Raw genomic sequence first — 23,498 nt, 5'->3', positions numbered from 1 at the left:
TGGGCTGATCCCAGGGTGGGCAGCAGGGGAGGGGGATTCTGCCCCTGTGCCCTGCTCAGGTGAGACCTCACCTGCAGAGCTGCCCCCAGCCCTGGGACCAACAGCAGGAGAACGTGGAGCTGCTGGAGAGAGTCCAGGGGAGGCACCAGGATGATCAGAGGGATGGAGCAGCTCTGCTATGGGAAAGGCTGGGAGAGCTGGGATTGTTCAGCCTGGAGAAGAGAAAGCTCTGGGGTGACCCAACTGGGGCCTCCCAGTGCCTGAAAGAAACTTACAGGAAATCTGGAGAGACACTATTGACCAGGGCCTGGAGTGCCAGGACATTGGGGAATGGCCTCACACTGACAGAGAGTGGATTTAGATGAGACATTAAAAAATAATCCTTTACTTGTGAGGGTGCTGAGCCCTGGCACAGGGTGCCCAGAGAAGCTGTGGCTGCCCCTGGATCCCTGGAAGTGTCCAAGGCCAGGCTGGATGGGGCTTGGAGCAGCCTGGGATAATGGAAGGTGTCCCTGCCCATGTCAGGGAGTCAGAACTGGATGGGCTTTAAGATCCCCTCCACCTCAAACCATCCCACAATTCCAAATGTGCTGCATTGTAAATATCTTGAAGGTCATGGCAGTAGAGAGGGCTTTTGGACTGATTATTCTTTATAAATAAGTGTCTCAGAAGTGCACTCTTTGCAAGAAGGACTGTACTCAAGAGCATTAACAAGGCCTAAGCAGATGTGAATGTCACTGTAATTTCCTTTTTCTGGGGTTTAGTGTAGTCCAGATGTCAACAGCTGATGAGACGGACGACCCAAAAGCTCAAAAGTGTTAAGAAATCAAGATATCCTGACAAATAGATACCTGCTTGTCCAATATAACCATGACTCAGTGAAAAAATTTAATTCATTGCTTAAGTAAGATTGAACATCCTTAGAGGACATTTTGGGGATGCACTTCAACAATCCATGAAATACATTCAGGAGCACAGCTGCAGGGAAGGAATAAAGTGTAGGCAATTATACACAGGCTTGGAAAAGATACAAACTGGGCAAATTGTATGAATGTAATTGAATAAAAGCCTCAATTTTCATCAAATTATTCACTATGCACTAGCAAGGTACTTAAAAAATAAAAAAGGGATTTTTTTAAATGAATGTTTGAGTTTGCATTTAGGCAACAGAAATGAGGTACCTTAGTCTGTCTATCTAAACACTGCATGAATTTTCATTGTAATTAGCATATGGAGATCCCAGAAACAACACTAGAATTTAAGGGTCTTCAACAACATCGAAGAAAGGGATCATTTTATCTGTGTGCTAAATACAGGAGTGGTGCCAAGCTTGGTGCATCTCTGCTGTAAAGTTTGGCCTCAGGTCATAATTGCTAATGCAAAATGCAATCCAAGATAAAAAACACCCTAAACAGGGCTTTAATGACAAAGATAAGTAACTACTTGATCTAAACTCTCAGAGGTTCATCATTCTGAGAATGCACTGACTTGGACACTTAACTATGAAAGAAGGTGTAATTAGGTCTGCCCGCTTGAAAATCCTTATCTTAATGAATGTAGGAGTTAATAAATGACTACAAATGAGGAGAAAAGAGGGCAACAGTTCTCAAGAGTTAAGCAACAGTTTTGTCTCTACTTTTTCGAGTCTAAAAGATGGTGATAAAGTGGGGGTGGAGTGAAATGAAAAGAAAAAGTCACAAGGGTTTATTAAATAGAAACTTTGAAAGCACAGATAGATGTGGTTGGTTACCATATGAAACACGGGCTGAAGTGTAGGGCCAAGCTTGCTTTGAAAGACAAAAACCACGCTAAAATGATGTCAGACTTTACCCCTAGCGAGTGTTGTCTGACATCCAGGCTCTGTGCTGCCCCACTCTGCCCTTCCCAGAGCTGCCCTTGGTGTCACATCTCTGTCACTGTGTCATCACAAGGATTTTCCCTGACTGCAGCCAACACAGCAGCTGAGTCTTGCAGCAGAATTGGAATAAAAGGAAATCCAGATAAAAAGACAGGGAAGAAGAGATGAATCAAAAAAAGCAGAGGAGGAGTGAGGTGAGGGGTGACCTTTTCCACATTGCCAGGACTGCAGCACTGCAGGGTAGCAGCCAGACCCTGAGCTGCTCTTGAGTTCACAGAGAGACCCAGATCCAGCCTCCCAGACTTCACAAGGATTCCCAAATGTAGGATCCCTCTGTAATTGTTGGAGACCATCCCACAGCCTGACTGACAGGAGATGCTTGTAAAAGAAGAAGCATTTCTCTTCCTTTGCTGGTTTTCAGAGCAGTTTATCCATGTTTGCAGAGTTCAGCATTGATTTTTGAGGCATGGATCTTGGATTTCTGAATATGGGTCATTTTCAATCCTGAGATAACCTGAAAGGGGCTCAAAAGGGATATGTATTAAAAATGTCAGATATATTGTGTTGCACTGCATCCTTTGGTGATTGAGTGGTTACTACTATGAGAGAAGTAAAATGCTGATGCCACCATGTGAATTATATGGATCTAGCCTGCTGCAACAGATCACAGATGTGTAAGAGAGATTTTCTGACTGTGAAATGAATGGTTTAAAGGGAAAGGGACACACACCCATCTCCTTTCAAGGGATCAGAGTGACATTTCAGCTTTCATTTTCACCAAAATGTTCTATATTCACATGTTGTAAATATTACTGTTCAGTAGAATAAATGCTTAAAACAACACATAGAATGCAGTCTTTTATGAGTGACATTTCAGTCCTGATTCCCACAAAAACCCAACCCAAACAACAGCAGTCTAGGAAATAAATAAAACCCAAACCACTGATAAAATAAATCCATCCATGGGAATTTAAAATTCTCTCCTCACCAGAGAGTGCAAGGAAAGCCAAGGTTTTTGAAAGCCACTAATTATATTCAGAGCATAGCATGTCCTGAAATTCAGCCTTCTCAAGGTGTCTGTAGCTGAGCACCTGAAGCACCTGCAAGAATTAATTGCTTTTCTAAAATCTGGACCCAGATTCCAGGAATTGCTCTGGGTCAGGAGAGAGCAATATTTGGTCCATTGATGAGATTTCTTTCTCACGCCACACTCTTCTGAGGTTCCTGAAAAAGAGGAAATGCACAATTTTCAGAGTGATAGTGAAACTTATGCTGAGCTTGGAAAGCTTCCAGCAGTATTTTAGATGCTACTGCAGTACAGACAAACCCAGCAGTAACAAACCTTGTTTGCCATTAGATATATTTTCTAAAATAAATGTGGAGGTAAAATTGCCAGCAAATAGGTCCATCTGAGGCTTTTTACTTTCCTCCTGATTTATAGCTATAACACCCCTGCAAATTTTAAGCTAGTATCAAATCCCTGCAGAATCTTTATCCTTCTTAAACTAAATAATTGTCTTCTGCAGGAATACCAATTTTCCTGTGCCTCTAGGCTTGCAGTCTTTGATAGAAATTTCTTTTGGATGCTAATTTATTTGGTTATATTACAGAGAGAAAAATCTGTTTGCAGCCAGTTTCTGGTAGGAGGAAGTAACATAAAACTACACCAGCAGTGTGTATTCCAGAAACATGATGAAAACTAGGAATAGGAAAAGGAAATTATAGATAAATGGTCCTCCTGAATATATGGGATTCCCCCAAGTATTAGGATTATTCACTCTAAGTGGCCATGCAAAGGGGCTACAGAGGACAATGAAGATTAAAGGGTTGGCATGGGTGACTCAGGGGATCAGATTTATTCTTGTGCTGTTGCAGCTTTCCAAAAATTTGGCAACTTTCAAGGTGGTTATTTGGACTCTCAATGGCTGTTGTGAGGAAAGGAACACCTCTGGAGGATTTGCTTCTCTTCCTAAGCCAGGGGTCTGTGATAGGTAGATAATTTTTCTTCAGAGAAATAGATCCAGCTCATACAGCTCTCATTTTCAGCCAGTTTTTCCTTCAGCTTTAGTAATTTAAATATTCCTTTCCATGAAGAAGCTACAGGTGGGCCCAAAGCTCAGCTGATGTGACCTCTGACAGGAATCAGAAGGACTCCAGCCTCCAGGTGTTTCCAAACTTTTCCCTCTGGCTTGCCAGGTACCCCTGCAGTTTTCAAGGCTGATAAAGCAGCATCCTCCTCTTTCTTCTACAATCTCTTGGAGAAGTAACTTGACTGGTAGAGCAATGAGTTTTACAGCTTTGGTTGGCTTCTTTATTTTTCTCTGTAAGGAGGTAAATTTATTTGCTCATTGCATTAAGAAAGATGATCAGTGCAAATCTGGGGTGCTAATTGGCACATCTCTAATTACCTTCTTCTCTCTTGGACTGATCCCCCACAGTGGGCAGCAGGGGAGGGGGATTCTGCCCCTGTGCCCTGCTCAGGTGAGACCTCACCTGAAGAGCTGCCCCCAGCCCTGGGACCAACAGCAGGAGAACGTGGAGCTGCTGGAGAGAGTCCAAAGGAGGCCACAGAGATTCTCCAAGGGCTGGAGCCAGGCTGGGAGAGCTGGGAATGTTCCCCTGGAGAAGGGAAGGCTCCAGGGAGAGCTCAGAGCCCCTTCCAGAGCCTAAAGGGGCTCCAGGAGAGCTGGAGAGGGACTGGGGACAAGGGATGGAGGGACAGGACACAGGGAATGGCTCCCACTGCCAGAGGACAGGGATGGATGGGATATTGGGAAGGAATTGTTCCCTGTGAGGGTGGGCAGGCCCTGGCACAGGGTGCCCAGAGAAGCTGTGGCTGCCCCTGGATCCCTGGAAGTGCCCAAGGCCAGGTTGGACAGGGCTTGGAGCCACCTGGGATAGTGGGAGGTGTCCCTGCCATGGCAGGGGGTGGAACAGGATGTGCTTTAAGATCCCTCCCACCTCAAACCATTCTGTAATTCTGTGATCCAGACACTTTTCTATGACACTTTTGCATGACTGACAATTTGCAGATGGATGGAACCATCCTTACATTGATTATTTAACATGATTTTTAAGCTCAGGTGTTTTCTCACAGATGTAGTCAAGTCTGTCTTCAAGCAACGTAGATTCCACTGACACAGGGGCCAGAACTCTAAATTCCCAAGGACTTGATGACAAAGGGTAAATTAAACCCTTTAAGTTACCTCTGTGAATTCACACCAGGACAGTGACACTGACATCCTTGTTCCTGCCCGAGTGGGAAAGGAATTTGTCTAACTTGAAAAAAACCCCCAAAACCAAAACCAACAATCAAACAAAAACCCATACCAAACTAAAACCAAGCCAAAAACCCCCAAACCCTTCTTTTATTGACACAGCTAAACTCCTATAAGCAGTAAAATATCTGTGTCAGCAAGAACCAAATCTTTAAATCTAACTAGATGTCTGACTCATAATGCTCCATTTAGGGATTGTGTCTTTGATCTCTTTGGAAAATAAGCTTATATTTTTAAAACATGGGATTTCCTCTTTTATAAAAGAAAACAAAAACAAAAACACCCTGACAAACAAAAAAACCAAAACCAAACCTCATCTGGTGTTTATGTGCCTTGTTCTGAGTGAAAAAAGGAGATACAGACTGGAAATCTTCAGCCTACAGAACTTTGGTGTTGTTTTTTTTGTTGCTTTTACCCACCTTTGGACTTAATTGCCAAGATTCATTGTTCATCTGCAGAAGTTCTGGAAACAAGTCATTGTTCCTGCAGCTCTGCAGGCTGTGGGAAATCATATTTCTGAAGCTGCATGGGTCTCAACAAAGCAGGATTTCAAAATCTTTATTAACCATAGGTAGCTGCTGCTCCAGTAACCCTGTTGAGTTCTCCTCTCTTGCTAAGCAACAAGATAATTAACTTGACCGATGTCTCTGTAAATTTAAGTCAAATTTTCAGCAGTTAATTACAGAAAAATGATAACAACATTACACTTAAGGCTGTGCAGTTTTCCTTTCAGGAGAAGTGATAATGTTTTCTGCAAACCTGTGTGCTCTGAATTACAGCATTAATTTGAAATGGTTATTGTAATCCTGGCAATGATTAAAGTTTCTAGGGCAATTTGAAGGTAAAAGAGAAACCTCAGCATTGTTAAGGTGGAAAAAAATTATTAAATGAATAGTTGAGGTGACAGTCAGAGACTTAAGGCAGACAGATTGTGGACCTTATTCTGTGCTGATTCCCTTCCCCAGCAGTCAGGGGAAATTTTCTCACAGTGCCTTCATTTAGAGCAACACCTTTTCAGATGCATTATAATCTAACACTTATTGTTCAAATTCTCCAGCACTTTAAAATTAAAAATCATGTGATTCCACAGTTTCTCCCTTTTGTGAGTAAGTCACAAAGCAGGATTTTATCTCTGGGATTTTCCTGTCGATGCACACCACACAATGGGGCATTTGCTGCTATTCTGATTTGGCAGCAAGTCTGATTGAAAAATCCTGCTTCATTTCTGAACTGAAAGCAGGAATTTAGTTGTATCTATTTTTCTTTTTTCTTTCAACCAGGTCTCAGCTGGGAATTCAGGTATGTATTCTCACACCTTTAAAAATGAAACCGATAATTTGGACAGGTGGCATATTATATAAATCACTAATTGCATAGTTGGCTTGCTTTAAATATTAACAAAAATTAAACGAGCTTGTTGAAATATTAATAAAAAATATTTCTTCTTGGTAAGCATCTGTGAATTGATCTATACAGCGATGTGCTGCTGTGCTTATAGACCAATCATATCCTGAAAGAATTTCCTGCCTTTTTATTGAAATAATCTTGGGGTTGTAACTGCTTGGACTGCTACAGCTGCAGTTCATCTTTTAATGCTTGAGTTGGAGTTATCTTTGGTCCTTCAGAGATCAAAATTGCTGGTCACCGAAAATTTGGCTTTTCAAGAAAAATGCAGCTACTCCTGTGTGGCTGCTGCAGAAGCCTCATTTCCTGGGGGTATCAGGACACTGGAATGGAAACCACTTTCTCACTGCTTCAGCACAACTCTGTAATGTGGGTTTGTGCTTTATGCAGCACAGATGCAGGGAACAGAGTTACATCAGTGCAGCAGCCTAATGCAGAGGAAAAGCTCTTTAGCTCTGCAAGTCATTGTTCCTCAGAGAAAGGGATGCTGTAAAACACGTGTCCTCTGCTAGAGTCAGTGCTGGTTAGAGTTTAACTCTTCTTGAAGCTTTCTAAAAACGAGCTACCACAAAAGCAGCTGATAAAATGTCTTTTTTCTTTCTCCCACACCAACAAGATTCTCTCTGGTGGCCAGTGAGAGGAGCCCAGGGAACAGCTGGAGCTGGGTCAGGGGGGTTTATTTTGGATATCAGGGAAAGGTTCTTCCCCCAGAGGGTGCTGGGCACTGCCCAGGCTCCCCAGGGAATGGGCACAGCCCCGAGGCTGCCAGAGCTCCAGGAGGGTTTGGAAAATACTCCCAGGGATGCACAGAATGGGATTGTTGGGATTGTCCTGTGTAGGGCCAGGAGCTGGATCAATGATCCTGGTGGTTCCCTTCCCATTCTGGAGTTTCTGATTTTCTGTGACCTTAATGGTGCTGCCCTATTGTGTATTGGATGACAGAGCAGCTCCTGACAATCCCAAATTCAGTGCCTCTATTTCAGATGAGAGACTCCAATTCATGCCCCTTTCCCATGTAGGCATTGGGCAATACAACACCAAAATGCTCCTTTCTAGAAAGAACACTTTATAGAGATTTTGGAGCTGGATTTCTACCCTTGCATGAGGACTCACTTCTGTCTCCTTCCAACTTCCTCCCTACCTGTTCTGCAAGGCTTGCCATGATTTTGACTTTGGTGTGCCAGTAAAATGGCTTTGTTGCTATCTGATTGCCTTCTGTAAAGTATTTGATAATCACAGTTCTTTCCTCCATCTCAGTGAAGTGCAAGTGCTTCTGTCAATGTTACTGCAGGGCTTGTGAAAACAGAATGTGGGAAGAAAAGCTGGTGTTTCACACGGGAAGGCAAAACAGGAATGAATTCACAGCAAACATTGAACTCTTAAAGGAGGGTTTGTAGGAAGCACTGGAACTGTAGGGTGACTGGTATCAGTGTAGAGCTCTCAAAAATACAGAAAACTATATCCATAAGGCTTAAAACGAGGACAATCAGAATTCCCAAATACTTATCTAGAAAGAAATTTAAAAAATATTTTAAATATCTACCTGTGGGCTTTTTGATCTGTCATTCAGCAAGGATTCTCTCTTCATTTATTGTATTGAGACATAAATATCAATCTAATAGGTAGTGCCAGGTACTGACCCTGGCTGAGGATCAGCTCCAAAGCCCTATTGCTTGAAAATACAAATTAATATAATAGAGATGGGCTTTATTTCTTTGTGTGATTTTTTTTTCTCCCTAGAGCTTAATGAATAAACATCCTCCCAATAACTGGACTCACTCCTTCTTCAGTCATGTTTGCATCCATTATTAGCTCCCTAAGAAGACACAGCTACATGATTTTATGTCTACAAACCCAGCCCTGCTCCTGCTCCTCCCTCCATCCTCTCCTGACTTTTGCAACTCAGTCAATCCAAAGGAGACTTGAAGGGGAGGAGGTAGGAGATCCAGAGAGAATTCAATATCCACAGGGTGGTGAAGGGAATTAGCAGTCCCTGAATTGAATAGACAGGAGGAACTGATGTTGGACAATTTATCTGGTGGCAGCTGGCCAGCCTCACAGACTGGACCACTGGCTGCCAAGCATCTCTCTGAACACAGGGATAACACACCTTGTTTCTCCCCCAGCAAGAGGGTCAAGTGAGAGTCTCAGAGGGAGAGCTGGAATTGATGCTGTGAAGGCACAAATCTGTAACAAATGAGTTTTTACCTCCTCTGCTCACAGGACGACTTCCTTCATCCTTGCTTCATTACACTCCCAGGAGCCCACGTCCATTTCATTCAACAGAAGTTACTGAATTTACTCAGGAGAAATAAGGGGAAATTTGGAAAACTTAAATTAGATGACTCCAGAAAACCCTCTGGCTTTAAATTCTGCGAAACTGTGAAAAATGCACAGATCAAAAAGGATGAATGAAGTGACCTGTGACAGTGGATGGTAGAAATGGACTGTTTGGCTGGCCATGGTCATCCAGATGTGAATCAAGGTCACACCAATTTTAAGAGCCAGTGAGAAATGCACTACTGAGATTACATTTTAATATTCCTGATCAGTGTAGGACACCTGACACTGTCCAGAGAAGCTGTGGCAAAGTTGGGCTGGATGGGGCTGAGAGCAACCTGGTCTAGTGGAAAGTGTCCCTGCTGGAACTAAATCGGGTTTAAGGTCTCTCCCAACCCTAATAACTTTATGATTCTATCATCAAATTTCAGAAAAGGTGGCTGTGAAGTACAGTGAATTCACTGGATAATGTCAGTCATGAAATTATTTGCTCAACTCTAATATTTCCTTTCCCTTTATGAGTGGAATTAACAATGAGATTTCAAATGGAATAAATGAAACTGTTACATGAGGGAGCACCTGGGAGAAAAAAATAAGACAAGTCTGGCAACACACTCTAGTGCTTTAGCTTTTCACCTCTGGAGACTTGACTTCCAATGTCTTTTAGAGCCCAGCAGGGAACAGGTGACAGAAAATAAAGGGAAAATTAGAGGATGCTGGTCAAGTTTTTTGTATAATATGCATCCTTGGAGTAGTATTTGCTCCTAAAGAACAATCCCATCAGGGACCTCTGAGCCTGATTCCAATGTGTCTTCCCAATTACATTCCCCATTAATGTGTCTGATGGTCACTGATGGGGGACAGAGGAGGATCAGGCTCTCTGCACAGTCCCTTGTGAGGTGCCAGGGTAGGACAGAGCTTATCAAAGAGGATTGTGTCTGACACAGCTCTTTTTTAAAGGGCTGCTTAGTTTCCCAGAAAAGTGGGAATCTTGCCTAACCCATAATGACCCAAATCGTTTTGCAATTCGTCCTTCTAAGCGAGTTTGGCCATGTAGTTTCTCATTGACAAAATCCCTTGATTTTCTAGGGGTGTAGAAAAAGATTAGTGCATAAAAGACCATCTGTCTCCATGCTGCTGACAGGCTAAAAGGTGGTATTTTTCCTCTCTGTGGAGCAGGTTGTAACCCTCCCAATCTGGAGGCAGCAAGCATTCCTTATCTCTGTGAAACACCAGCCTGCAACAAGCATTTCCTTCCCCTCGATTTTCTGTCCTGGCATAATCCCCTGGCTGCTCCATGGGCTGACCTGTGTGTGAGCTCCTGGAGCTCCCCACACCCCAAGGGACACAGGCTCATCCATCAGGTATTGATGGTTTGGCTCCAGGATTGGATATAATCCTGTCTTTCTGCCAGGCAGAAAAGCCTTCCATCAGGAAAGCTTTCCATCCTGATTACTGATAAAGTCTTTTGGGAAAGAAGGGAGAGTTTTCCACCTGTCAGAGGTAGCAGACAGACATTTTTTCCTGTGTTGTGGCCAATGCTGTGCAGTGAGAAGCAAAGAACTGTCTGAGTCTCATTATTGCTCACACCAGTGTAGCATTTGGGGCCTGGGGTTTTTCCATACTTTGTGCTTTGCAAACTCAGAATAATAACCACTTCCCTTCCTGGGGGATTTTAGCATGAATAGGTAAGAGAGGAAAAGAAAATAAAGACTTTTATTCTTGTTTCAGGGATGGAAAACAGGCATGGAGAGACTGAGCAATCTGCCCAGAATACCATGGAGTGTAAGGTCAGAGGTGGGAGACATTCAAGTCTTTTCCCAGTTTCTTCACTATTTCTCCACAACTTTCCACTTGGGTTTGTTCACATTCTGTCACCCCAGGTATGTGCTGACACACAGAATATAACCACATTTTATAGTTTTTAGCATTTACAGTAGATATGTACAGGAAGCATAATCCACTGTCATGGATCACTCTGTCCTTGCTTTTAGGTGTCTCATAAAAAATATAGTTATTTCCCCCTTACACATCACACATGCAGTGGGCTAGTTTAATATCAAGTTAATATTTAATAGTTTTCAAAATGTTATGCTATCCTCAGGGAAAGATGCTTCCTGAATGTAAAATGTAATCTCATATTTGGTGGATTTGAGTTTTGCACATGTCATTGGATCAGCTGCTGCTATTACCAGATAGGCTTATCTAGATCCTGACAGAGCTAAAAAATTGCATGTGTGTATCTTTTGGGTTGTGGTCTGTGTATCCTACCAGCCACATTCAGTTGCTTCATTCTGGGGGTCTTTTATTTTTCTCAAAAAAAGAGGCTCAGTTTCTTGCCTTCTCTCCTCCCTGCATGGTTTTTGGTTATCAGAATTCTCATTTCCCCATCCATAAAGCATGGCTAATAAAATAGGGCTGTCTGTAGTGTGAAATTGAAACTCCTGGCACCAAAACACAAGCCACTGCAGCACTGACATTCCTGGTGGGCCATTGAAGGCAAGAGGGGGCTAACAATACCTTCTTATAGGTCTGTGTGTTTTAAGGAAGAGGAAAACTTCAGTCATAAGTTGTTTAATATATTTTTTTAACTGGCAAAAGGAAGACAAGACCAGGAGAGAAGTGGAAAGCCAGGAGAAATGTTCATGTCCCTTCTAAGTGGAAAAAGGACAGAGACTCCAGTGCTGGGTTTGGGTTTGTTTGCTTGTTTGTTTTTTTACCTTGGGGTTTTCAGAGTTGACAAAACTTGTAAGAAAACTTACCTCAAACTCTCTTTCCTGAGAGAAGGTAGTTTCACTCTCACCAGAGAATTTCCAGGCTCTCCAAGAGTGGGGTTTAATAATGTTTTCTGTTTCCACCATGCATGTAACACACAATCACAGAATGGTTTGGGTTGAAAGGGACCTTACACATCATTTAATTCCAACCTTCCAGCACAACACCAGGTGAGAGCTCCCTTCTCACCAGCTGCCCCAGCTCAGGGCTATGCCGTGTCTGTGATGTGCTTGGCAAAGCTGCAGAGTCACAAGGTTGTGGTCTTGCTGCTTTTTCCTACAACTGCTCAAACTTACCATCGAGGTTTTCCAGCTCTTTGGCTATTTCTGCACAATTTGCCAATAGCAGGAGACTGTGAGAATGCCTGTGCTGTGTCAGATGGAAAGTCCTCCCTGCCCAGCACCCTTTTTCAGACAGCAATCAGTTCTGGATGCCTGGGAAGAGCCTGGGAGCAGGCGTGCATGTCACCTGCTTCCTCAGAGCATTTCACTCTGAGAGCTTGTGCCTTAGAGCTGTGCTAAATGAGAGGTGGTGTTTTCACATTTAGCTGTGCTCAACGTGGGACATTTTTTCCTATGAATCTCTCAAGAATCACCACCTTTGGAAAGGACCTCCATGACCATTGAGTCCAACTTTGGACAGAACACCACCCAGCCCAGAGCACTGAGTGTCATGTCCAGCCATTCCTTGAGCACCTCCAGAGATGGGGACTCCAGCACCTCCCTGATCAGCCTATTCCAGTGCCTGACCATCCTTTCAGTGAAAAAAATTATATCTGTTGTTCAACCTGAACCTCTCCTGGTACAGACTGAGGCCTTTTCCTCTTGTCCTCTCACTGGCCCTCTGGAGAAGAGGCTGATCCTACAGCTTTATTTTGGAGAGTTGCAGAGAGTGGTAAAGTCTCCCCAGAGCTTCCTTTTCCTCAGGCTAAACAAACCCAGCTCCCTCAGCTGCTCCTGGTGCTCCAGACCCCTCTCCATCTCTGTTCCTTTCTCTGGACATGCTCCAGTCTCTCAATTTCTTTCATGTGCCGAGGGGCCCAGAACTGGACAAAGCACTCCAAGTGTGACCTTGCTCCTGAGGCTACAGCACTGCTGACACAGGCCAGGTGCCATTGGCCACCTGGGCACAGCTGGCACATGTTGAGCCACTGTCAACCAGCACCCCCAGGTCTTTTTCTTCCTGGCCTCTTTCCAGCCACTCTACCCCAAGGGTTTATTTTATCTCTGCACTGATGTAAATTAGGGTTTCCCCATTACATCCTGTGCTCACTCAAGCTGGGTCCTTCACAACAACTTTTTAAATGCTTATTTAGACATGTGGGAGAGGCTTTCTGCTGTGCAGAGGATAAGGATTTTTTAAAAAGGCTTTGTTTCATCCTGAGAAAGCCATGCTGCTTTACACAGCAGCTAATCCAGACTCCTGCAGCCAGGAAGCTGAGATGGTGAGTTTTAAATTCCAGCTGAAAAGAGTGTGAAATGAGTACATTTCATTTACCATACTTGGACAGTTTGCCTGCTTCATAACCTCTTTGCTAGGAAGGGTTCAAACACACTCCAGACACTTTTGCTGCCCACTGTATATCTGCAAGTTTTTTGCACTGCTATATTCTCCAAGGGTTGTGTTTCCATCACTCTTATTTCAAATGGTAAATTTTGTGATTGCTGTGGAGCTGGCAGAAGCAGAGTAAGGTATGTCCAGACTTGTGTCTCTGCATCCATCCAAGATGGGCAGCTGGAGCTCTAACAGTCCTGCCTTCCTTGCCAGCAGATTAGGAAAGGATTAGGAAAGAGAAGGATACCAAGGGGAAGCATCATTTCCTGTCTGTCCTGCACCAATCCTCCAGCTGGCATCAGCCTCTGTTTGCTCTGTGCTTTACACGTGGGATCAACAAGGGAGATGCACAGAGAGAAACCAGGAAAGCCTGGAAGTAGAAGGTGAAATTTCTGGCACTTTTAATTCTTTTACATTCAGTGTAGTGCAAGTCTGCAAGACAACTGCAGTACACGTGGGAAGGTTGGGTTAAGGATTTGGGCACTGCCCAGCATTTGTGTTTCTGCTCCACCACAGACTCCCCATGGCCTTGGGCAAGGTATTAATGGCCAGGGCTGGAGCAGTAAGGTGTGAACACACCAAGCACAGAAATTCTGTGTCTCCATAGACACTACAAACCAATATAGAGACACAACTTGTGACTGGGCAGGGTGAAAGCTGATGTAGACTTCTCAAAGTTGGCTATTTTAAGCTAAAATGGCATAAATATGGGTATTTCCACATCAGACTCCATTTCAAGGCACAAGACAGACAAGAGGATGGAAAAAAGGTTCCTAGATCATAAGTTATGATCATGAATATTTGTTCTACAGCCCAGCCATGTCCTGAATGGAGCACTCACACATTCCCTGTCCCATGGCCCAGATGTGATGTCACCCAGTCTCCAGTGCCCCAGCATCCAGAGTCCTCATCACTAGGATGTTCCAGCCCACCTCTGGAAACTGTCAGCATCCAGGCAGAAACTCAATATCCACGGGGATGGAGGGGACATATTTGTGACTAAACATGCTGCAAAATATAAAATCATTGGAATTGTGTGGGGTTAGGGGCTTGAAGGTTAGCACAGATATGAGAAAATTTCCACTAATGTCCCTGAATTCTCTTTTTCTTTGCTGAAATCCCTTTCTGGAGAACTCGGGTCTTTGTGGAAGTAAAGCTGTTGTGTCAGGTAACAGCAAGTAGCATATTTTAAACCCACTACACTGAACATGTTAAAATCATGGAATTTGTCTGAGGGTTAGAGTGCAAAGGTAGTTTCCCTGGATATGTGCTTCCTGGGAAAGATCTTCAGGATGTAAGACAGTGAATCATCTCCTAGAGCAGAGGAGAAATGCAAAGCATGCAAGTCTTAAAGCTTGTCAGAGAGCAGGGCACCTGCACCAGGTAAGGCATTACACAAATGGACATGAGGTGAACTAAAAGGTCATTTTTCCCCTCCATTTTAAATATGGATCCAGAAGGAAACATGCAAACAGCAAGGCCACCTCCTGCTACCAATTATTCTGAAAGGTAAGAGTTCAGACTGTGCCACAGAGAACCACTCAGACTTTCTCATCAAAATGTGACTCTGGCAAAGTGAATACTCTGGGAGGTCAAACACATTTCCACTCAGGGCAGTATCACTTCCAAGAGCCTGGATGAAGGATTAACAAAGATGACTTGACATTTACCTGGATTCATGTGCAGCTAATAGGGCTGATAAAAGTGCTCCATGAATAATGCATATTGGGTAATTCACAGATGGAAAGATTCATCTTCTTCCATAAGCAGAAGGGATGGGGGAGGGTGGAACATCAGACAGAAAAGACTGGTCTTTAGATCCATAATATCCTTATCAGTGGAAAGAGAGGTCAAGGTTTCCTGGTTTAGTATTGCATCATAAGTGCTTCCATTAAGAAAGTAATTTTAATTACATATAAGGTCACAGCCCCCTGTCTTTGTTTTGAGGGTGTTTTTTGGGGGGAGATGGGATTTAGAGTAATTAGCAAAATGCATTCATTGGAGCTGATTTCTCTGGGGGTGGTACATGAAGGGGCTGAGCAGTGTCACAGAGGCACAGAATAGCTGAGCTCAGAGGGGACATCTGGAGATTGTCTGCTCCAAAACCCATGACCACAGAAACACCACCTACAGCCAGGTCTCCAGGCAAGCACCCAGGAAAGTTTGGTTTGAAAACCTCTAAGGATGAAAACTCCACAGTTCAATCACCCTGACAGGAAAAATGTTCTTTTACCTTGTATTTTAAATTGTTTCTTGTATTTCCATTTATGACCATTGTCTTTTGTCCTTTTACTGGACACCAGCTGATCCATCTCCTTTACTCAGTCATCAGGTATTTATACACCTTGAAAAGATCCCTCACAAAGATAAATCAAATCAAGTCAAATCAAATCAAATCAAATCAAATCAAATCAGTCTCAACTCTCAGCCTTTCTTCACTGAGAGATACTCCAATCCTTATTCACCTTTGAGGTCCCTGAGCCAATGTTACTGTGATCCATTGTGGAAGTATTTTCACCATGGATGCAGTGATTCCTTGTGTTTCTGATGCCTTCAGTTTTAGCTTTTATATTTTTCAGATTCTGAACTGCCTTAGTGTGTGACTCTAAACTTCATATAAAGTGTTGGCAAGTTCTCCTCACAGCTCAGTCACACAAAACAGTCCTTTTGCAGCCCAGAACCAAGGACACCATTCCAGCTTCAGCCCTAAAATATGCAAACAGCAGAGAACTGAGGAGAGAATCTGGGAGGATGGGACTGCAGAACCTGGAGCTGGAATTGGACAATGAACCCCAAGATGGAAATGGACCAAAACTTATAAAATGTGTGAATTCATGACTCGGGTCCATCTTGGGTGTAGCCACAGCTGGGCTCTTGTACTGCCCAAGGTGTCTCCTTTGAAGGCCTTTTAATAAATCCCTACTTCATTCCTTTAACTCTGTCTAGCCTCTGTTCTAGGTAGCCTCTCAAGGCATCATTCCCAGGGAAAGGTGAATGTGTGGGGGAACATTTTGGTGTCCCAGACTGCAGCTGACAGGAGCAAACATCCACTCTGTCGTGCAGCTCATGGAAGGGGTGACACGGTGACCACCTGGCACTGTGCATCTGGTGCTCTTCAAAACCCAGCTGGGGAAATCTCTTGTTAAGAGAGGCTTAGAGAAAAGATGTCTTGCCTGGAGCCAGGATTAATGAGGTTGAATCCTACTGGTGGCCACAGAACTGATTCAGTTTGGAAAGCGCTGCTGTGGGGTTTTGTTCATTACTGTGATGGGACCACAAATCAAGCACAACTTTCCCAAGGATGTGCCTGGATAATTCAGTAATATCCCCTTGAAGACCACAGTGCCCTTTAAATTCAAAAATCTGGGTTTTACACAGACTAGAACAATTACACTTTTAATTAGGACAACTCAAAGCAATTTGGTAAAGCAGAGGAAGAAAGAGAAGACACTGTGTCCTTGCTTCTTTTGATTTCAGTCAGCTCAGTGGTTTTCTGGGTTTCAGCAAATTCTAAGTGGCTGCTTTGCTCTCTCCAGCAGTCTCCCAGTCTTTACCTGTGGTATTCCAGGTCCTTGCTAAGCTCTCTGCCTGTGTCTTCCTGTGCCTGCCCTATCCTTCAGTCTTGAAACCTCCTTGAGGTGACAATTAAGCCTCCTTGAGGTGACAATTAAGCCTGGAACAGGCTTCCCAGGGCAATGTTTGCAGCATCAATCCAGTCACAGTTCAGGAAGTGTTTGGACAATGTTTTCTGGCACATGGTGGGATTCTTGGGGTATCCTGTACAGGACCAGGAGTTGGACTCGATGATTCTGCTGGGTCCTTTTCAAATCAGAATATTTCTATTTTTTTATGATTCTTAGTCTCAAAGGAACAACTCCCTGTCCCTCTGCAGGTTTCCATCTGTCCCAGTCATTTTCCAAAGGCATGTAGCACATGACACATCTTTAAAAAGCCAGATATCCTTTGCCATAATTGATCAGCTGAAAAAGCTCTTACATCCTGTTGATGCAAGAGGGCAGAAGGAATTTCCCCTGGCCATCAAAATTCTCCTTTCCCCACAGTTAAAAATTAATCTGTACTTCAATGCAGTGTTCTTGAACCAAGGACATCCACTTCCTAATTCCCCTCTAAATTAGAGCTGGATTTTAGTCTGAAGTTGCATTTAAATGAAGGGCAAAATTCCACCTTCTTTCAACAGATGGAAAATTTCTTCGCTTGAGTTGAATTTTACCCAGTCAAGAGCTCACACTTGTCTTGGTAAATAGGAAAAGACATCCCCAAGCTGGTGAGAGGGATTCTGACCAAACTCCCTGAGGCTGCACAGAAGGGTGAAGTCTTCAGGGACACAAAGCCAGGACATCTGCCTCCAACTCTGGAGTCTGCAGGGATGGGATTCGGGTGTGCCTTGACTTCAGTGGCACAATGTGCACACAGCTCCATCATCATGATTGTCTGTAATGGGGGTGGTGCTTTGCACCTTAATTAGTGGTTTGTCTGGAGTCTCTTCTGTCTTCACTCAGAACCAGGATTAAAAAATACACAAAGGAAAAGCATTTTCTCGTGTTCGGATTTGGTTGTTTATTAAATCTTATCAAAAGTACAGAAAGTTCAGCAACACTTCTAGCTACCAGCTAGAAGCAGCAAAATGGAGAGAGATCCAGCCAGCTAAAAGGTCTCTTAAAACTAAGAAGTTCAATAGAGAATTAACACCTATATTATTTATACTTTTAACCCAATAACCAAATTCCTGTGACCCCCAGTGCAGTCCAACCAGAAACTACTGCCTGAAATAATGAAGAAGAAAGAAGATGAACACTGAAAAAGATATCACCCAAAATCCTCCATCTTGTCCCATACCTATCACTATATTATAAAAACCTCAAATTTAAAACCCTTCACCATGTGAAATCACACATTTCTATTTAACTCCACACCTGTGACTTTAACTCCATCACTCAAATTTGGAAGCTTCTCCAAGGCCTCAGGTCAAAAGCAGAGTTCTCCAGGGGGTCAGTGCCAGAAACCACAGAAAGCTCAAAAAACCCAGGTTTTCTGGGATCCAGCAGTTGTCCTCTGCCACCCCCCTGGGACCTCAAAGAGCAGTGCCACCACTGCCAAGAAGGGAGCTTTTAGGGCTCCCTGAAGGGGCTCAGCTCAGCCTGGGCTCTGCCAACAGACTGGTCATGAGCAGGTGACACCAGTGTCACTAACAAAGGGAGAAAGCCTCAATGAACAGGAAACACTGACAATCCGTGTTCTGCACTAAATCCTCGGGATTGTGTGGCTTCTAAAGCAGGATATTTAATGAGGGGCTGGGCTCCTTTATGTGGTGTTTCATAGCACTTCAGTCAGCTGAAGTTTGGGCTCTTTGTTTATTCACAAACTGTGTGAGACTGTGTCTGTCTGCGTGTGTGACAGGCACTGGCAGCCACATCTCCTCTGGGACATATTTGTGGAATATCAGCTATTTAGTGCCATCTTGTTCACTCAGTGGGCAAGCCAGAAATAACTGTGGAACAAACCCAAAACAAGCCTTTCCTCTCCTGGAGGATTTGATGCCAATGCATCTCTTATCTTGCCAGACAGAGCCTGGTGAGGTCACAGCCTGAACGTCCTCTGGAGACTGATCCTTGCTCTCCAATGGATGTGTCATATCCCAGGTGAGGTTTCCATGCTGCTCTGATGCTGCATCCAAGGCAAGGATTACTTTTTTTCTGTAAATTGTGGCTGAACTTTCACTAGAGGTAACTTCTAGTTTGAGACTGAATTGCTTCTGAGTACATTGAATGCAAAGGGACCTGAGATTCAGCTACCAGAGTGGAGAGAGGAATGGCAGTGATGTGGGAGAGAAAAGAATCAATCTGGTGAAAACTGAAATAAATGAGACTGCAGGAACCTGTTCACTTCATGCCAAGTGAAAAAAAAAAAAACTCTTAGTCAATAAAAAATGGAAATATTTCTAATTCAGAACACCAGGAAACAAAATAAACAAGAAATAAAGGATCATACTCCCTAACTGGAGAAAAGGAGATTTTTCCTTGCCCCAGTTGAAACCCTGACCCTGGGTAGAGGAGCCACAGATTTCACCCCTGATTTTGCTTTGATGTGTAGAAAAGCCACATCCTCACATCCTTTAATCTTTTTTTTTTGTTGTTGGCTACTACGGGCATAATTATGTCTGCTATTTATTTTCCAGTTTGCTTGTCCATTCTGGGTGTAGCTCTTTGGAGACAGGAGCCTCACCTCCTGTGTGTGAGTGCCCTGCCATGTGCTTGTGTTCAGGGAATACTGAACACAGAATGTGGCCCCTCTTCCAAGAGGATTTGAGGGAGAAAATGCAACTACAGAACTCACCTGAGGCTGCAATCTCTGAAACAAGCAGCTCATCCATGTAAAGCAAAGACTCCAGGCTCCAGGGAATGCTGACATGGAGGAAGAGACAACTCTGAGCTGGGCTCTCTAAATCTCTGCTCCATTTCACTAAGGCGGGGAAAAAGAATGAGTTTTAGCAACCAGGACAATTAATAATCAAGCCTCATGTCAGGTGAAAGTGTAATTAGCAATGCCAGATGGAAGTGCATCAACAGGAGGCATGGAATGCTCCCTCACCCTTGGGTTTTGCACACTGCAGCCACACAAGGTCCTCCTCCAGGAAAGCGGGGGCTGGAATGTCCTCAAGCAGAAGATGGAATTGGATTTAGGTTTATATTCACACCACAAGCCCTGGGCAACTTTTAAACATGACCTGCTGTGATTATTTTGTAATTCTTATGCTCCTCTCCCCTTTGTTTTCTATTCATTCTGCAGCTACTTAGTGAGTTGTCTAAAATCCTGAATAGTTTGGGGGAAAACCTGTAGGATGCTTTCTGTTGGTAAATTAGCTTCTCACCCTTCCATTTCTTATCCAGTTCTCAAGTTTCTTCCATGGAGGAAACATCCAAGTTATTGTAAAAGTAATTTTATCTTATTTTGAAGCAACCCTTTAGCGAGCAGCCTGTCTCACTGCAGACTGCCCACTTCCATACTGAGGAGGAGGAACTCATCTAATAATAATTACAGTACAATACTTCCCTTGAAGCACCCCCAGGAGGCTCTCTTTATCTGGGAAAGATATTGGAATATTCACACCTAATCACCACGACACAGAAATACACTTCTTTAAAGGGAGAAATCAATTTTCCCTTAGCATTTAAAATACTAACTATGTACTTTGCTGGAGCTAAGTGGTTAGATAAGATCATGCACCCAGTGCTGATAATCAGGCTGAAAGGGAGGGGGAAAAAGGTGACAGTGGGGTTCAGTGATAATTGTAACGAAAGAGAAATGTATTAATAAAAAGGAAAAAAGGAAATTGTTAGATGGTTCTCTCTCCTCAGCTCAGTTCCACAGCAGTACAAAACCCCAACAGTGCTGATCCCTCAGGTTAAAGGTCTGTTTGCCATCCTTTGTGACATTAACAGGGCTTTTTGCTGTTAGCTATATCCTCTGAGATTTGTGGCACAGACAATTCCCCAACACTCGCCTGGAATTCTGGTCTCTTTTCCTTCTGCTGTATCCCACTTTCTTTTGTGAGTCACAGTGGTGGCAGCAATTCTGTCCCCTGAGATCACATTAGGGACTTCTAGAGGAATTCATCTGATGGGAAACTGCATTGTCAACCAAGCTTAATTTTTAAAATGAAAAGTATTTCTTTCCTCTAGGGAATTTGCAATGTCTGCTTAAAAACTGCAAACAAACCTCCAAACTTAAATACATTCATCTTAAATCTTTCATTTTATGATATGAGAAAATCTATAGGGGTGGAGTTCTTTTGTTTGCTTGTTTAAGAAAAAATCCATTATCCTACTCAATGAGACTTTATGAAGGAAAATACGTGTGGATTAGATATTGGGAAGGAATTGTTCCCTGTGAGGGTGAGCAGGCCCTGGCACAGGGTGCCCAGAGAAGCTGTGGCTGCCCCTGGATCCCTGGAAGTGTCCAAGGCCAGGCTGGACAGGGCTTGGAGCACCCTGGGATAGTGGAAGGTGTCCCTGTGGTGGAATAATCTTTAAAGTCCCTTCCAACCCGAACCATTCTGTGATTCTAAATACAGAGGGTAGTTGAACAAATCTGACCTATTTCTTCTCTACAGCATCCTCATCTCCTGAGAATTTCAGTTATGTCCCATTTGTTCCTGCAATCAGCCCACAGTGCTTCTTTCTTTCCCTCTGTTTCTTCCTTTTTTTTTTTCTTTTTTTCTTTTTCCTTTATCCCATCTCTTCCTTATTCCAAGCATAAAAAAATCCAGCTCTGAGAAAACATGGAGAAATCTGGCATTCACTGTTTTTGTAACCCCAAACAGAAATCATATTAAAACCTGAAGTTTAGTGAGTCTATGGATGTATGCATGGATAGATATGATTTATTGGATGTGTCAGGGGTTCATTTCATCTTTAAATAGGAAAACCATGAGGTGTGACTTGATGACTTATTAAAAAAATGTCACACTACCTAGGAAGAGCGACACCATAAAATACTTACACATACAATTCCTGAGAGGGGCTTGTCAGAAGGATATCCCAGCATACCATTTAATGGGAAAAAATAATTATTCACGGATTGTTAGTCTGGCTTTTTACAAACAATGAGTCCAGTTAATTTTGTCATATCACTGGCTTGTGTTTGCAAGCTTCAATCACTCCTTTAAAAGAGCCCAGCCTTCCCAGGGCACATGGAGTGAAAAGGCATCATTTTAATGGGCTTGTAGCTAATTAAAATGTGTGACATTCAGAATGTGGCTGGAACGTGGCATAAAAAAGTAATTACAGGGCAATAGATCATGTCATGGACAAGTGGCTAAATGTGAGCATGTGCTGGCAAATACAATGGAGGAAAATCCAGCTTGAACCTGGGGACTCTGCATGTTTCATCCAGAAGTGGTGGATGTGTTCCCACTATGGATCAGTTTCAAGACTTGTTTTGCAATTTTCCAAGGATCTGTCTTTGATGCCCTGGTGTAGATTGACCTCTGTCCACACAGGGTGGCTGCTGTCAGGGACAGTGTGGCAAACAGTGTTTAATTCCCAGGGGCAGTGTTTTGTGTGGGGAACAACAAAGATTTGTGGTTTTTGCCTGATGTTGTGCATTCCAGGCTGCTTGGCCTCTTTCAGTGCGCTTGCTAAGGAAACAAAAACATTCCACTGTCCCAGGTTGCTCCAAGTCCCATCCAGCCTGGCCTTGGACACTTCCAGGGATCCAGGGGCAGCCACCCTGTGCCAGGGCCTCCCTACCCTCACAGGGAAGAATTTCTTCCCAATATTCCATCCAAATCTTCCTCTTTCAGTTTAAAAGCGCTCCCCTTTGTATAATTCTGTGCCCTTTTCCAAATGTCCCTCTCCAGGTCTCCTATACCCTTTAGGCACTGAAGGTGCTGGAAGCTCTCCCTGGAATCTTCACTTCTCCAGGCTGAACAATCCCAGTTCTCACAGCCTTTCCTTGTAGGACACATGCTCCATCCCTCTGGTCCATATAGAAGAGCAGTTTCAAACAGCAGCCTGGGTTTCAGAAGGCAGCTCACCAAAAAAACCCAGCCTGGATCAGAAAGGCTCCAGAAAAACATTTGGAAATGATGGTTGGATGGGCCAGTTTGGATTGTGTTTGAACAACCTGTACTGGTGGAAGATGTCCCTGTCCATGGCATGGGGTTGGAACTAAAACGTTTTTAAGGTCCTTCCAAATCAAACCATTCTGTGATTGTATAATTGAGGTCTCCAAATGGATGATGAAAGAAAATATTGCTCTATGAGCTGATAAAGTTAAATATTTTTGTGTTCTAGCCTTCTTCCTTTCTGCTTTTCAAACTATTTCTATTTATTGCAGATAATTAATTCTTTTTCTTTCTTAGCTATGAGCGTTGGCTCATACTACTGTAAAGATTAAAGGCTCTTTTTTTCCATTTAAAATCTTGTTAGAATTAACCCCAGATTCTTAACTTAGCAGTCAAAGTGGACTCCATGCTGAACTCTGCAGTTCTTTTAAAAAAGGGAATTAAGAATATCTATTTGTCTGCTTTCCAAGGAGACTAATGTTAGAAAAAGCAAAAAGGGGCATAAAGAACGAAAACAAAATGTACCAGTACTGTTAGATTTATTGCTTTTATTATTTCTTCAGCTTATGTAAATTTAACTGAAATTTTTCACACCATTAATCCATAATACCAACTATAGCCCTCTTTATTCTTAATTTAAAATGGATGGATTGATGGAAGAGGGATGAGATTTTCAGAAGTACTCAATGCTGACCAAACTCTACTTTGATGAAGTCAGTGGTGAAAACTCCCCCAGAACCTTTGAAGAACAGAGTAGAGCTGA

At 43.2% G+C, this 23,498-nt stretch overlaps 1 long non-coding RNA gene across 1 annotated transcript in view; it reads left to right on the top strand.

The window, feature by feature from the left end:
• Window positions 1–6,286: 6,286 nt before the first annotated feature.
• LOC148223845 (uncharacterized) overlaps window positions 6,287–23,498 on the top strand; it is a 59,628-nt gene continuing 42,416 nt past the window's right edge. Inside the window, exons 1-2 of the long non-coding RNA XR_015803532.1 lie at window positions 6,287–6,435; window positions 10,552–10,703. This is a non-coding gene — a long non-coding RNA (uncharacterized LOC148223845). The remainder of the gene's footprint in view (window positions 6,436–10,551; window positions 10,704–23,498) is intronic.

This window comes from Sturnus vulgaris, chromosome 4 (genome assembly GCF_052056855.1).
Source record: "Sturnus vulgaris isolate bStuVul1 chromosome 4, bStuVul1.hap1, whole genome shotgun sequence".
In the NCBI taxonomy this organism is placed as follows: Eukaryota; Metazoa; Chordata; class Aves; order Passeriformes; family Sturnidae; genus Sturnus; species Sturnus vulgaris.
Note: the sequence above shows the minus strand (reverse complement) of the source record. Positions and strands in the feature narration are given on the sequence as shown.